This window comes from Echinops telfairi, unplaced genomic scaffold (assembly GCF_000313985.2).
Source record: "Echinops telfairi isolate 266 unplaced genomic scaffold, ASM31398v2 ScPeMD7_14;HRSCAF=57, whole genome shotgun sequence".
Taxonomy (NCBI): Eukaryota; Metazoa; Chordata; class Mammalia; order Afrosoricida; family Tenrecidae; genus Echinops; species Echinops telfairi.
Genome location: NW_022103911.1, coordinates 4,415,878 through 4,428,672, shown reverse-complemented (window position 1 = coordinate 4,428,672; position 12,795 = coordinate 4,415,878).

The window sequence follows — 12,795 nt, the reverse complement described above, 5'->3', positions numbered from 1 at the left end:
AAGAGGTTACTTCAAGTTGGGATAATAAGCATCACGTGTACAGTCATCAGTCTAAAGCCTCAGCTTCTGGTCTTGCCCTGGCTCCTTTGTCTCCATGTCTCTGGTGCCTCTGGTACCTCTGGTCTCAGCCTTGGCCCCTTGAAACAGGCTCTACTGGTAGTTCTCTTCTGATAGTCCAGGGATTTCTCTCTGTTTATTTGAGATACCTCTCGTACACAGAGGAAAGGTTTGATGGAAGCGTGCTTTTTGCTTTCAACAGATCATACCTGCAAGGAAACACCTTCTACTAAAGTGGAGACTTAATTCAACCTAAATAATGTTCAGTAGCATAGCAGAGAATGCTTCCAAAAGGGATTACAGCCACAGTCATCTCAAGATAAAACTCACTTAGATTCCGACTCATAGTGACCCAATAGGACAGGGTAGGTTTCTGAGTCAGTAAATCATTATTGGAATAGAAAGCATCATCTTTCTACTCAGGAATGGTTGGTTGTGCTAAGCAGCCCAATGCTTAACCCACTCTGCATGAGGGGCATAGAGCTGGAATTTATAATACACGCATAAGGGGTGATGCCTCCAGGGTCATATTCCTTGATTACATCTTCATCCTCTCCTTTTTTTGGCTGATCTTTTACTTCATCAAGTCCGATGGCCTATTCTAGGGACTGATCTCTCCTAATACGGTAGAACGATTAGACGCTAATCCATTCTAGAAGGAGCGTTGAGATGTGAGGCTTTCGAGTTCCGGATCAATTTTTTCCCATAAGAAATGACTGAAAATGGATTAATCCGACAAGTTTTTACCCTAACTTTGCCTTTTTATACAAAACCTTACGGAGAAATTTCAAAGTAAATAAGTGCAGAGTTAAATAATCTAATTTAAGTAAGAAACACACATTTTAAAAGTTAACAACTACAGTATGGCCCATACCTTGAGATTGATGAGGATCTGGAGCTGTGGACATGGCACGGAGGTGGAGAAGAGGTGTGGCGAGAGAGTCATTGTTTGGAAGGAGAATCCCATTCCATAAAATCAACTGGTAGCTACTTTGGGGGAGTTTTTTTCCCCCCTTCTTTGCCTTTTTTCACTAGGACCTGGTTGGCTTTCTCTGAAAAAAAAAAGCAAAAAACTCCCGTCTAATGAGGTCTTCTGCTGTTGGTGTTTCCATAACTGTTTTCTACAAGGGTTTACTAAATTATCATCAACAATATCGATAACGCGGTTAATCAATTCCTTATCATGATGCTTCTTTTAAAAACTCTTTCTTAGGACCATTGTTTTTTATCTAAAAACAGTACAAACAGACAAAAACTACGAAAATTACAGCAAAACTCTTGGATCTCGGCCGTAAAAGTTTTAAACAAGGAGTACTAACAACGCCAATTAACCGAAACACCACCTGCTTTTGTTTACAAAAAATCACGTAGGTCAGGCTGGATTCCGATGTTTTGTTCGAGCTCCGATGCAAAATGTTCTTGACATTTCGGTCGAAATCTGATTATGTCGAGTACTGCTGCAGTCTAGTATGGGGTTCTGCTGCAACACGTTCAGATTATGTGAGAGGACCGCCCCCACTTTCTTCCAAGGAGCTTCCTCCTCGCTTCGTCTCGTTTTCTGGCAACCCTAGTGCTTGGTATATTCTTCAAAAACACCGTTATGCAAATGCAGCAACTCTTCTCTGGGCTTCCTGATTCCTTGCGCAGTTTTCATGTGGCTATGGGGCAATTGGAAAGGTCATGGTTTGGGTAACTGGCACCATAGTCTTCGAAGTGACATCTTTGCTCTTTCCCACTTTATTTTGTAACAGTTTTACTGATCTATAATTCACATATCATACAATTAAATAGTTTAATCGTATTTTTAAGGTGTGCCATCATACTACAATCAATTTTAGAACATTTTCTTCATGCTTAAACTCATTGTTATTAGCTCCCCAATTCCTACCAACCTCCCCAGCCATAATCTCAAGAAACCATTAATTCAGTTACTATCTCTATAGATTTACTTATTCTGGATTTCACACACAGAAAAAATACCAAAAAATATATCTATATATACGTTAAAAACATTGAAACGTGTGCCAGTCATGGAAGCTTGAAAGAGTGCAACAGCTTGCGACTTTCCCAATAGAAGAAATAATCCAAAGACTGATACTCGGAATAACATAGTCCGATTCTTGCCTTCATTCTCCATATCTTTCATCATTTGAAGTAAATGTGATAGAAAAAAACCTTGGCCAGTTAGTAAAAATGTTGACTCGTGTCTTATTAGTGTTAATGACTATAGGCAGTTAATACTGGAACATCTGGATCTAATGAAGAAATGTAGAGTGAAAAAAATTGAGGTGTGAATTTAAATGAGGTCACTCATCTGTTCTTCAAGATTTTCTACCCCACTTGTATATGAAAACGTGAGTAATATTTTGTTAAGATATTCATTTTCAAATATATCAGTTATACAATCATAATTTTTGGTGACTTGATAACAACGAAGACTGAAAGAATGAATATTAAACAATTGATGTAATAATGACTAAATATATACAGGTTTTAATATTCAGTTTGTTTTAACATTTAATGTTACTTATTTCCACTTATTAAAGATTGCATCCTTATATATTATTACTCATAATTATAAGTAAAATCTCAAAATGTTTCATTCAGCATAATTTTAGGACAATATTTGCTAGTAAATAAGAGTTTGCAATAGTTGTAAATTTAATGAAGATCACAGTGAAACAATCTGAACGGATTATTTAAGAATAAAAGTATCTCCCTGTTATAAAGAAGCAAACTTGAATTGTTCAAATGATAAAAGTGGTCTACGTTTTTCAGAGACACATTCCTCAATAGAGCATGGATTCTGAGGACACTAAATTAGATTACTTTTTGATTTTTTATATAATTGCACACTAGTTATGAGTCAGGAGGCCCTGAAGATGTAGTGTTATGCTGTAGACTGCTAACCTAGGGTCATCAGTTTGAAACCATGGGCTAGCTACTCTACAGGGGAAAGAGGAGGCTTTCTACTGCAGTCTCAGAAGCCGTTCTCCAAATCCCTGGTGAATAGGGTCTCTATGAGTCAAACTCAGTTTGTCGGCAGTGAGTTGAGATATTGAGGGTTATGAATCACATTTGAAACACATTTCCTGGGATATAAGAGTGATTAAAAGTTCTAAATTAAAGTATCATGCAGAATCTCTGTCAGCACAGGTTGTGGGATGAAACAATACTGCCAGGTTTAAAGATATATTTTCTCATACAGGAAAAAACAAAACCAACTAAATCTACAATACTTTTTGTTACTACTGACTCAGCAGATAAATTTCTTTTTCAACAATTGCTTCCAAGTCAAGATAACTGAACACTACCATCATTTATTTATCAGAAACAGAAATGTCAGCAGAAGGGGGGAAACAAAAGAAAAGATAAACTGGTTCATTTTGCACTTTCCATCAGATTACTATTGCATTATGATTTTTCAAAACCATAAAAGTGTAAAAGGATGGAAAATGTGAATTAAATGACCTTTGGAATTGTTAGATTCTTACATTCCTAATGTTCACAAGAAGTTGTCACATTCAAATTTATTAAAGTGAAAGACTCAGTGGAGTATAGGTTGTCACTGCTTTTCATTAAAATTGTTTTTAACTCTTAACTTTCTCTAATAGCCACATTTTAATTCATTTATCTTGGATACCAGCCACGGGCCATTTAAACCTGCCTTTAAATGGTCTCTAGCATAACTGCTAACTGGTTTACAATGTAAAACTAGGCACTTGGGTAGGGTTCTTATTCTATTAATTTAAGGCTCTCTACTAACTGTAATCTACATAAAGTGCTATAATTAAACCAATGAACATTTTAGAATGTGTGAGGCATTAAAACATGTTCACCTTTAAAAGTATGATTACTTTTAATAATACAATAAATGCATGTCATAAGCAGGGGCCCATTCTTGACGGTGGAACCATCTGTCTGTAATGCAGATGAATATTTCACATTAATGTCCCACTCAGTTCATGGCTAGGGCAGATGAAACTGTTTCTATAAAAACTGAATGAGATAATTGCTAAGGTTTCCTTGTCCCACGTTCTGTTGAAACCTTAGTATCATCTGTAAATTTCCCACTTTTTTTCCCAAGTTGTTTTTGTTAGCTCTCCTCAAGTAGACTCTGAGTCATGCTGCTCTAAAATGAAATCCTGCCTTATCCTATCCCATTGTCCTAATGACTGTTGGGCTTTCCTTGTTGTCGCTATTGTGCAGTGCCTTCCGATCGATAGGGTTCATCTTTCAGAATGATATCAGACCATATCTGTTGTGATTAACAGAGCTTTAGCAGTAGCCTGCCAGGCTTTTACGCTGACTCTGACTTAGTCTTGAAGCTTCACCAAAATTTGTCCACTATGGTGACACAGCTGGTATTTGGTCAAGTGCTTCCACACTTCCCCTCGTCATCACAACATAAAAACCAGCACAGTGTGACACACTGACCTCCAGTGGAGGTTTTAAATTACGCTTACTTTTAATTTTATAAATTGAATTAGCTAATGTTACAAAACGTTGGGGGAGGAACCCTTCCTCTTTTATAAGATAATTGAGAAAGAGCAAATTTGAATAGACATTCACACTCAGGGCAATAGGACATATGAAGCACATGTACAGGTAGATGGATTAAGGCATGGGAACGCAGGCAGAGAGAAGTTGGTTGCAGCTGCAGTTGCTGTAGCTAGGGTCTGTGGAGGAGTTTCCCACAGGAGAAAACAGGGCTCTGTTCTCTGCCAGCCTCAAAGCTGCTAGGGTTGAGCTCATTGCTCGAGAAACTGTGCCAATCCATTTCAGTGAAGGTCGTTCTCTTTTTCACTCAGCAAACATGATGCCTTTTCCCAGGAACTGGTCCCTTCTGACCACATGTCCAAAGTATGTAAGATGGAATCTGGACATCCTTGCTTCTAAGGAGTATTCCAGCTGTACTTTTTCCAATATAGACTTGTTCTTTATTTTGGCAGGTGCTGTGGTACTAATTTCTTTTGTAAGAATTAGTACCAGACTAGTTGAGAAAAGTTGGAGATTAAAGATATCCCAAATGTCCAACTCTTCCAAGAAATTATTCTACTCCATTTTTCCTCCGTTCCTCCCTTGAGTATATTCCCTCGTGTCCCTGGGTTCTGCCTCTGATTATATATAACACAGGCCACCGCCTCTCTTCTAGCCATTAACCCATTCATATTTTAACTGACAGAAGACTGTTCCCTTGCTCTGAGTCTCTCGTGAGAAATAAACATAGATTTTTCTCTTCTGCATAATCATTATTTTACCTTTAATGATTACTTCTCCTTCCTTCCATTTGTCATTTATTGATACTCATACTTTCCCACTTTGGGAAAGGACATCAGGTTCAGGGGCTGTGTCAGTTCTGATTGCTGTTAGCAAGACCAATAACTCAAGGGAGCATTCCACCATGTCCACTTGCTGGCTCCAATCACATTCTGATCCAGAAAGAACATTCTTCTGATAGGCCTCAACATGCTCGACTCAAATTACACTAGTATTTTCCATAGGTCCTTGCCCAACACAGGCGTTACTTTAATTGCCCAGTTTCCCATTGCCCATTTGCTTGACGATATAACCAGGCCACTGGCCACTGCTCCCAACTCAGTAAAGGTCCAAACACATGGGCCGTCACCATGTCCAATTCTTCCATCATAGCTAAGAAATCAGCATGTTGTTCAATGCATTGAGCTGACCTGTTCTTACTTTCTTCACTTAGAATCTTTCCATTTGCTAATCTCGATGCACTAGCTTTTGCATCAGATCATTGTCCACATGCCATGGGACTGCCATGGTAAACCAAGCAACCTTCTGCTGAGCAATAGAATGTTGTTCACAGGGCATTTCTATGTGGCAATAGGCTCTGGCCGCTTCTCTGGTGGTTCAAGCGTAGGACCTACAGGGAAGAGGGGTGCGGTGGGTGCCACTCTGCATTCCTATGGCAGCTCACTCTCACATGAACAGTTTCCATTGTGTTATGAAATTATTTTGAGCACTGCCTTTCTGATTTGAGTGTTTCTCTGACACCACTCAAGACAATATAGATATCTGAGTTCTCATGATGATTTTATGTCCTTCTCTCATTGAGGCAATCTCAATGAATGTGCAGTAGCAGGCAAATAATTGCCTTTCAGATGATGTGAAGCTTCTGGAAACTTCCTATTCCAGAATCCCAACCATCATCTTTAGGGCCGTCTTCTCAGATTTTTGACAAAAGCTCCAGTCTGCATAAGCACATGCGGCAGAGAGAATGCCAAATTCAGGTGAGCCTAGATGAAAGAGAGTGAGCTTGCCGTCTGTAACTCGGGCAGAGTTTGCTGTTTCTCAGGCCCCCATTCAAAAGCAGTTTTCTTCTAAGATCTATAAGATCTTTCTTACAGGTTCTAGAAACATCCTGATGTGTGTAATATGAGTTCGTCAAAATCCAAATAGACCAACCAAATGCTGGACCTCCTGCTTAGTCTCGGGCATAGGTAGTGAGAGTAACTTGTCCTTGCTTGCCTGCAGAATGTCACAAGTGGCTACTGCCCAAGTTATTCCCAAGAACTTCCCAGTTTAGGCAGGGACCTGAATTTTTGCTGGATTTGTAAACCAGCCTCTATTGGTCATGGGAGCCACCACTGTTTTCAAATATGCCCTAGCTTGTTGGTTTGTGTTTTATATTAATATAATATCACAAATATAATGTATCACTACATTTGACATCTACACAAAGTCCAAGTCTCTTGTAACCAAGCTATGATAAAGGCTGAAGACATAAAAGCCCTCAGCCAATGTGGACAAAGGATATCGTGAACCCCCCCACATGAAAACAGGCTGTGGCTGTCTCTTCTGAGCTTGGGAGGGAGACAAAGACATTTGCAAATAATTCACAAAGTACTGGTCTCTTTCAGCCTGCTGTATTTTATGCACTGTCAATACCATTTCTAGAACCACAGAAGCGACAGGTGGGACTGCATTATTTAAGGCTCAATAATCAACGTTCAATAGCCATGAACCATCTGCCTTTGTCAGAGGCCATATAAGACACTTATACAACAATTGGGGAGGGGGCACCAATTCTCCAGCCTTTAGCAAGTCTTAATCAAAGCAATATTCTTTTTCTGTCCATCATATACTATTTCAGATTGACAATCTGGATGGGTTCAGGCAGTTGAAATGGTTCCCATTTAGCATGTCAAATCAATACTGGACTAAGGACAGACTTACACACCTTCAATTTTATATCAGATACAGTTTCTGAATTAGGCATAATATACACACCAATAATATATTCAGGTAAGGGAAAGGCAACTACTTCATACAAGATCCCATTAAATTTTCAAAACTCACTACCATTGAGTCAATTCTAACTCATAACAAGCTTATAGGACAGTGTTTCTCAACCATCCAAATGCAACGACCCTTTAATACAATTCCTCATGTTGTGGTGACCTGCCAACCATAAAATCATTTTCATTGCAACTTCATCACTGTAATTTTGCTACTGTTATGAATCGGGCAACCCCTGTGAAAGGACATGGATTTGGTAGAACTGTCCCTGTGGGTTTCTGACACTGTAATTCTTTGAGAGTAGAAAGCCTTGTCTTTCCCCTATGGAACATCTGGTGGTATAGAATTACTAACCTTGTCAGAGTTCTGTGTTTAGCAGCCCAATGCATCACCACTAGTTAAAGAAGTCACAACCGCTTCTTTAAGCCTACCTTTAGGCGCCTTCAATATTTTATCAGCAGGTTTTAGGGTTGCAGTACCTTGGGCTTCTGGGTCTATGATCCTCAAGAAGGTCTCTTCTCCACCTCCAGGCCATTTTATCCACAAGTCTACATCTGGCCCCTGATGGGGGCTGTATCAGAAGCCCTGCCATCCTCATCATGTCTTATCTTCGTCTACTGAATGTGTCTCTTTCACAAGGTCCCAGATAGATATTCCCATGATGAATACCTCCCAGCTGGGGCGAATTGAGTAAACTTAGTTAGGCCTTCTTAACATTGAGGGACCAGCAGAAATTTCCACGATCCATCCACCCTCCTGTAGACCTGTACTAGAACCTTTCTTAAACTCCATGTCCACCAAATCCATCCCATTTCTTAATAACTTTCTAAAAATCTCTTTTCCACTGGGATAAGATCTTTCCCAATTGACCCTTCCTATTCTACTATTAATTAATCTTATGTTTCTTGCATCGATAAAGTAAATGTGACACTGTTTCACTGTCGCTTTTCCTTTCTTTATTTTTTTTTGCATTTGTAAGGTTACATGAGTGCCCATGTCATAGAAGGTCCTCCCTTGATTACCATATATGCCATGCCCTGATGAATAGCCCAATCATCATAAAGCCTTTATGGAAGTGTTTTCATAAAAAGCACATTGATGGCTTTTTGTGGTGTGTCCCACTGAGTACATAAGGAGGAAAAGGGGCAGTTATCCTTCTCAGCATACACAAGTCACACAGCATGCTTGTCTAGTCCTAGTATTATATTGGACCTAGTATTATAGTTCATGACTGTTCTCTACTGAGCTGTGCGTCTTGAATCAACCCAAACATAATCTTCCATTCTATTTGCTTCTACAAAAGCTCAGTTAGGAAATAGAGGTGTGCCTTTCCTGGTGAAGTGATGGGTTATGGGTAGCAGGGAGGGAGGATAAATGGTGCAAGAGCTCAGGAGTAATACATACTTTAGAACAGTAAAGAGAGAAGACGAGTGCAGTAGGAGATAGGGGAAAGATAAAAGAAACTGAAGGGAAAGCAGTAGATGAAAGTGAAAAAAGAGAGATGAGGTAGTAGTAATTTGGAGATTTTAAAAAATAAATTATTTAATTTCTTAGTTGGAAAAGAAGGAAAATGAGACGATACTAGTTTAAAAAATATTATAAGACTAGTACAATCTTTCATTTTGAAGAAAAGGAGGGAAACAAGAGAATGAGTAGAGGGGATAAAAGTGTAAAAGGAAGAGCTTCTGGTGTTTTTGTTTGGAGTCTAAGGTCTTCCCAGGGGTGTTGTGTGTGGCGTGAGTTAGAGAAAGGTATTTACCCAGGAGGAGAGTGGAAAACCTCTGTGGGTTCAGATTTGGGCTTGAAGCACAAAGGGAAAGGATAAGTTGAGCAGTTATCATTAGTAACATGGTCAGATAATGCCAGAAGATGAACCATTCAGCTTGGAAGACACTCAAAATATGACTAAGAAGGAGTGGAGAAAACCAGAATGAACAGATCTGGAGTACAGTCTTCGAGATGCTCATTTTCTGATGGGACAAGAAACAGCTTCAATCATCAAGTAATCATTGTCACTTGGAATATCTGGTTTATGGCGGTGGGAAAATTGGACTACAGTATGTGAAGAAAAGAAAAACTCATCAAAGTGGTGATTCTAGGCACTAGTAAGCTGAAATCAGATGGCTTACTATGCTTCCAGAAAGACCAACTGGAGGAATGGCATCACATTTGTGGTCAAAGGGATAGTCCAAGATCTATCCTAAAGCATCATTCTATCTGTGATCTCAATCCCCAGTCAAGGAAATCCAATCAATATAAATATTATTCCAATTTAGGCACCAACCATTAAAGGCAGAGAGGCAGAAATTAGTGTTTAACATTTAAACATTATTATTATTTTAATAAATCATTTTATTGGGGGCTCTTATATATATTATAACAATACATACATCCATTAAACAGACATGTACAAATGTTGCCATTAACAATTTCAAAACATTATGTTTCTTTCTGAGCCCTTTGTTATTAGCTCCTGTTTATTCCTTCCCTTGTCCACTTTGGCACCCTTTGAACCCTTAATATATTATGGATTGTTATTATTATATATACGTATCTCACACTGTCCATTCTATCCCTACACCTACTATCTTGGTGTTTGTCCCCCTGAGGGGGTTATTCACCATCATGGCTATCTGCTCCCCGTTCCCTTTCCCTACCCTTTTGGAATCATTACACCCATTACTGTTTCTGAGGTGTTTGTCTATCCTGAATTCCGTATATTGAAAGCTCTTGTCTGTACTGATGCACGTACATAGATCTAGCAGGATTTGTGAAGTAAGACTGAGGTCATAATAGTTTGGGGAGGAAGGAACTAAAAAAGTGTGTGTTTCACTGGTGCTAAACTGCTCCCTGGATATATGTTCTCTTCCATGCAGCCTCTCTGTGCAGGAATGTCAAATTGTCCCTGGATGGGCTTTCAGTTTCTACTTTGACCACTCTTTTTCAACTCAATGAGGTTTATTTATGAATTTCTGATGCCTGTTCTCATCAACTTCTCATAACCACACAGGCTGATGTATTTCTTCCATATTGGCTTTGTTGATTTACTACTAGGTGGACAATTGTTTGGTTTCGAGCTTTTAAGACCCCAGACACGATATCTTTTAACAGCCAGCACCATCAACTTTCACCACCACATTTGCTTATACACCCAGTTTGTCTTCAGCAATCGTGTTGGGAAAGTGGGCATTGCCCAGTGCCACATTATTAGAATCATGTTCTTATGTTGAGGGAAAACTTAAGTAGAGATGCAAAGTCCACCCAATACCTCCATGTATTGCCATATGAATATATGTACATAGACAAGTAAGCCAGTTTTTATGTTTTTATATATTTACCTATAGGCATATCTATGTCAGTACATCTATAGATAGTTTTGCTCCCTAGTTCTTTCCTCTATTCCCTTTTACCTTCCTCCTGCCTCACTATCACACTCACCTCTCATTTGCCTCTCAATAATTACCCTCGGCTGGATTACAGTTGCTCCAATACCACCAGGAATTCTACACCGACCTCCTCATGGATTTTAGATCCCTAGTTGTTCTCCTGTCCATGATGTTATTTGCCCACCACTCCCTTCCCCTGGCTCATCTTCCCCCAATTCCTCCAGGAACCCTTGGTCCTGTTACTTTCTCCTCAGGTTTCCTTCTCATGTCTATCTTATATAGATAGAATAAAAACAACAAAGACAAGACAAAAATTTTATATTTTTACCAAAATCTTCAGTCTGAAATGGATCAAACATGTAATCAAGATGTATGGATTATTATAGGTGATTGGAATGCAAAACATAGAAACAAAGAGGATGGGATAACAGTTGGAATACATGATCTTAGTGATAGAAATGAAGCTGGTGATCACATGATGGAGTTTTGCAAGACTAATTATTTATTTACAGCAAATACTTTTTATCAACAACACAAACAGCAAATATGCATATGGATTTCTCCAGATGGATAACACAGAAACTGTGGAACAACGATTGGGGAACAGAACATCAGTAGCTCATATATAGGTACAGGTTGGAATTGAAGAAATCTAAAGAGTCCACACAAGCCAAAATATGAATTTGAGTATACACCATCTAAATATAAGCACATCTCAAGAATAGATTTGCTACATTGAACACTAATGGCAGAAGGCCTAACATACATGAACAAAACAAAAGTTCATTAGAAAGACAAGAAAGAAGGAAACAATAAGCGTGGATATCAGAAGAGACTCTAAAACGTGCTTATAACTGTAGAGAAGTTATGACAAGTGGAAGAAATTATGAAATCAAAAGTGGAATAGAAAAAAAAAGTTGGAGGACCAATCCCCATTTGAGGAGAAGAATGACTGGGAAAAACAAAAAAGGTTTTGCGGACCTTCAGGTCGGGGAGTGTCCCTGGTGGCATGCACCAAATGGGTCACACTGATTGGGGCTTCTGGATGCATCCCGGAGACCCAGGCTGGGTGCCGTAGACTACTGGAACATTGAATCCTGGATCTTCAAGGCACATTGCATGTTCCAGAAACTGCATCAGTGAAGTCAGATGCGGAAAATTCATTGGGTGACCTGGACTGTACATCAGACACACTAGAAACCTTGGAGGCTGATGACAAGGACTTAAGTCAGAAAATACTGTGTCTGAGGAAGCGAAAGACAGCTGTACCAAGATTGTTGAACTGTTGGTACGCGGACAAACATGGTCCTGCTACTTTAATACCTTATATGCAGTATTGAGATATGTATTATTCCTGCAAACCTGCCACTGACAGTCTCAGTGATTATTATTGAGACATTTGCCCTGACAATTAACCCCAATGTTTCTATAAATAGTGTCCAGTCATGGAAAGAGTGATTCTGCAGCAAGAGAATATTTATACTGTGATATGGAGTTAGCCTACATTGGACCAAAGTTCCTCTCTCAACAGAGCTTTAAATAATTAGTATGAAGGGCTAATCAAAGACAATATTAATGGAAGGTTATTATGCCCAAGCGCAATGATTGATATGACTACCATAAATTAACAAGGAGGTCCTGAAAGGGAGCCCAATGCAGAAAAATAAATTTAAAACAACAACAACAACAAAACACAGATCCAGGAATGGATTGGGGGATTGATTGCACTAAATTCTAGCTCCAATTTAAGAAAAATTAGCTCTTACATCATGACACTGCTCAATACTTGACCTCGGGGGGTGGGGGAGGGGGACACAGAAGATTTGGGGGCTACGGCAAAATGTGATGAAGAAAGTAGATGGTGCCTGGCTAAAGTAGCATCCGGGGTCTTAAAGGCTTGTCTCCAAACAAGCAGCCATCTAAGTGAAAGGTCAACTAAGTCCACATGAAAGAAGAACACCATCATCAGTCACCAAAGAACGGTAAATTATATAATCCATATTAGAAGGAGGGAATTGTACCAGAACCTAAATTGTGATAATCCGATTGCAGAAGGCTATGGATGACAGTGGGTGCTGCATAGGAA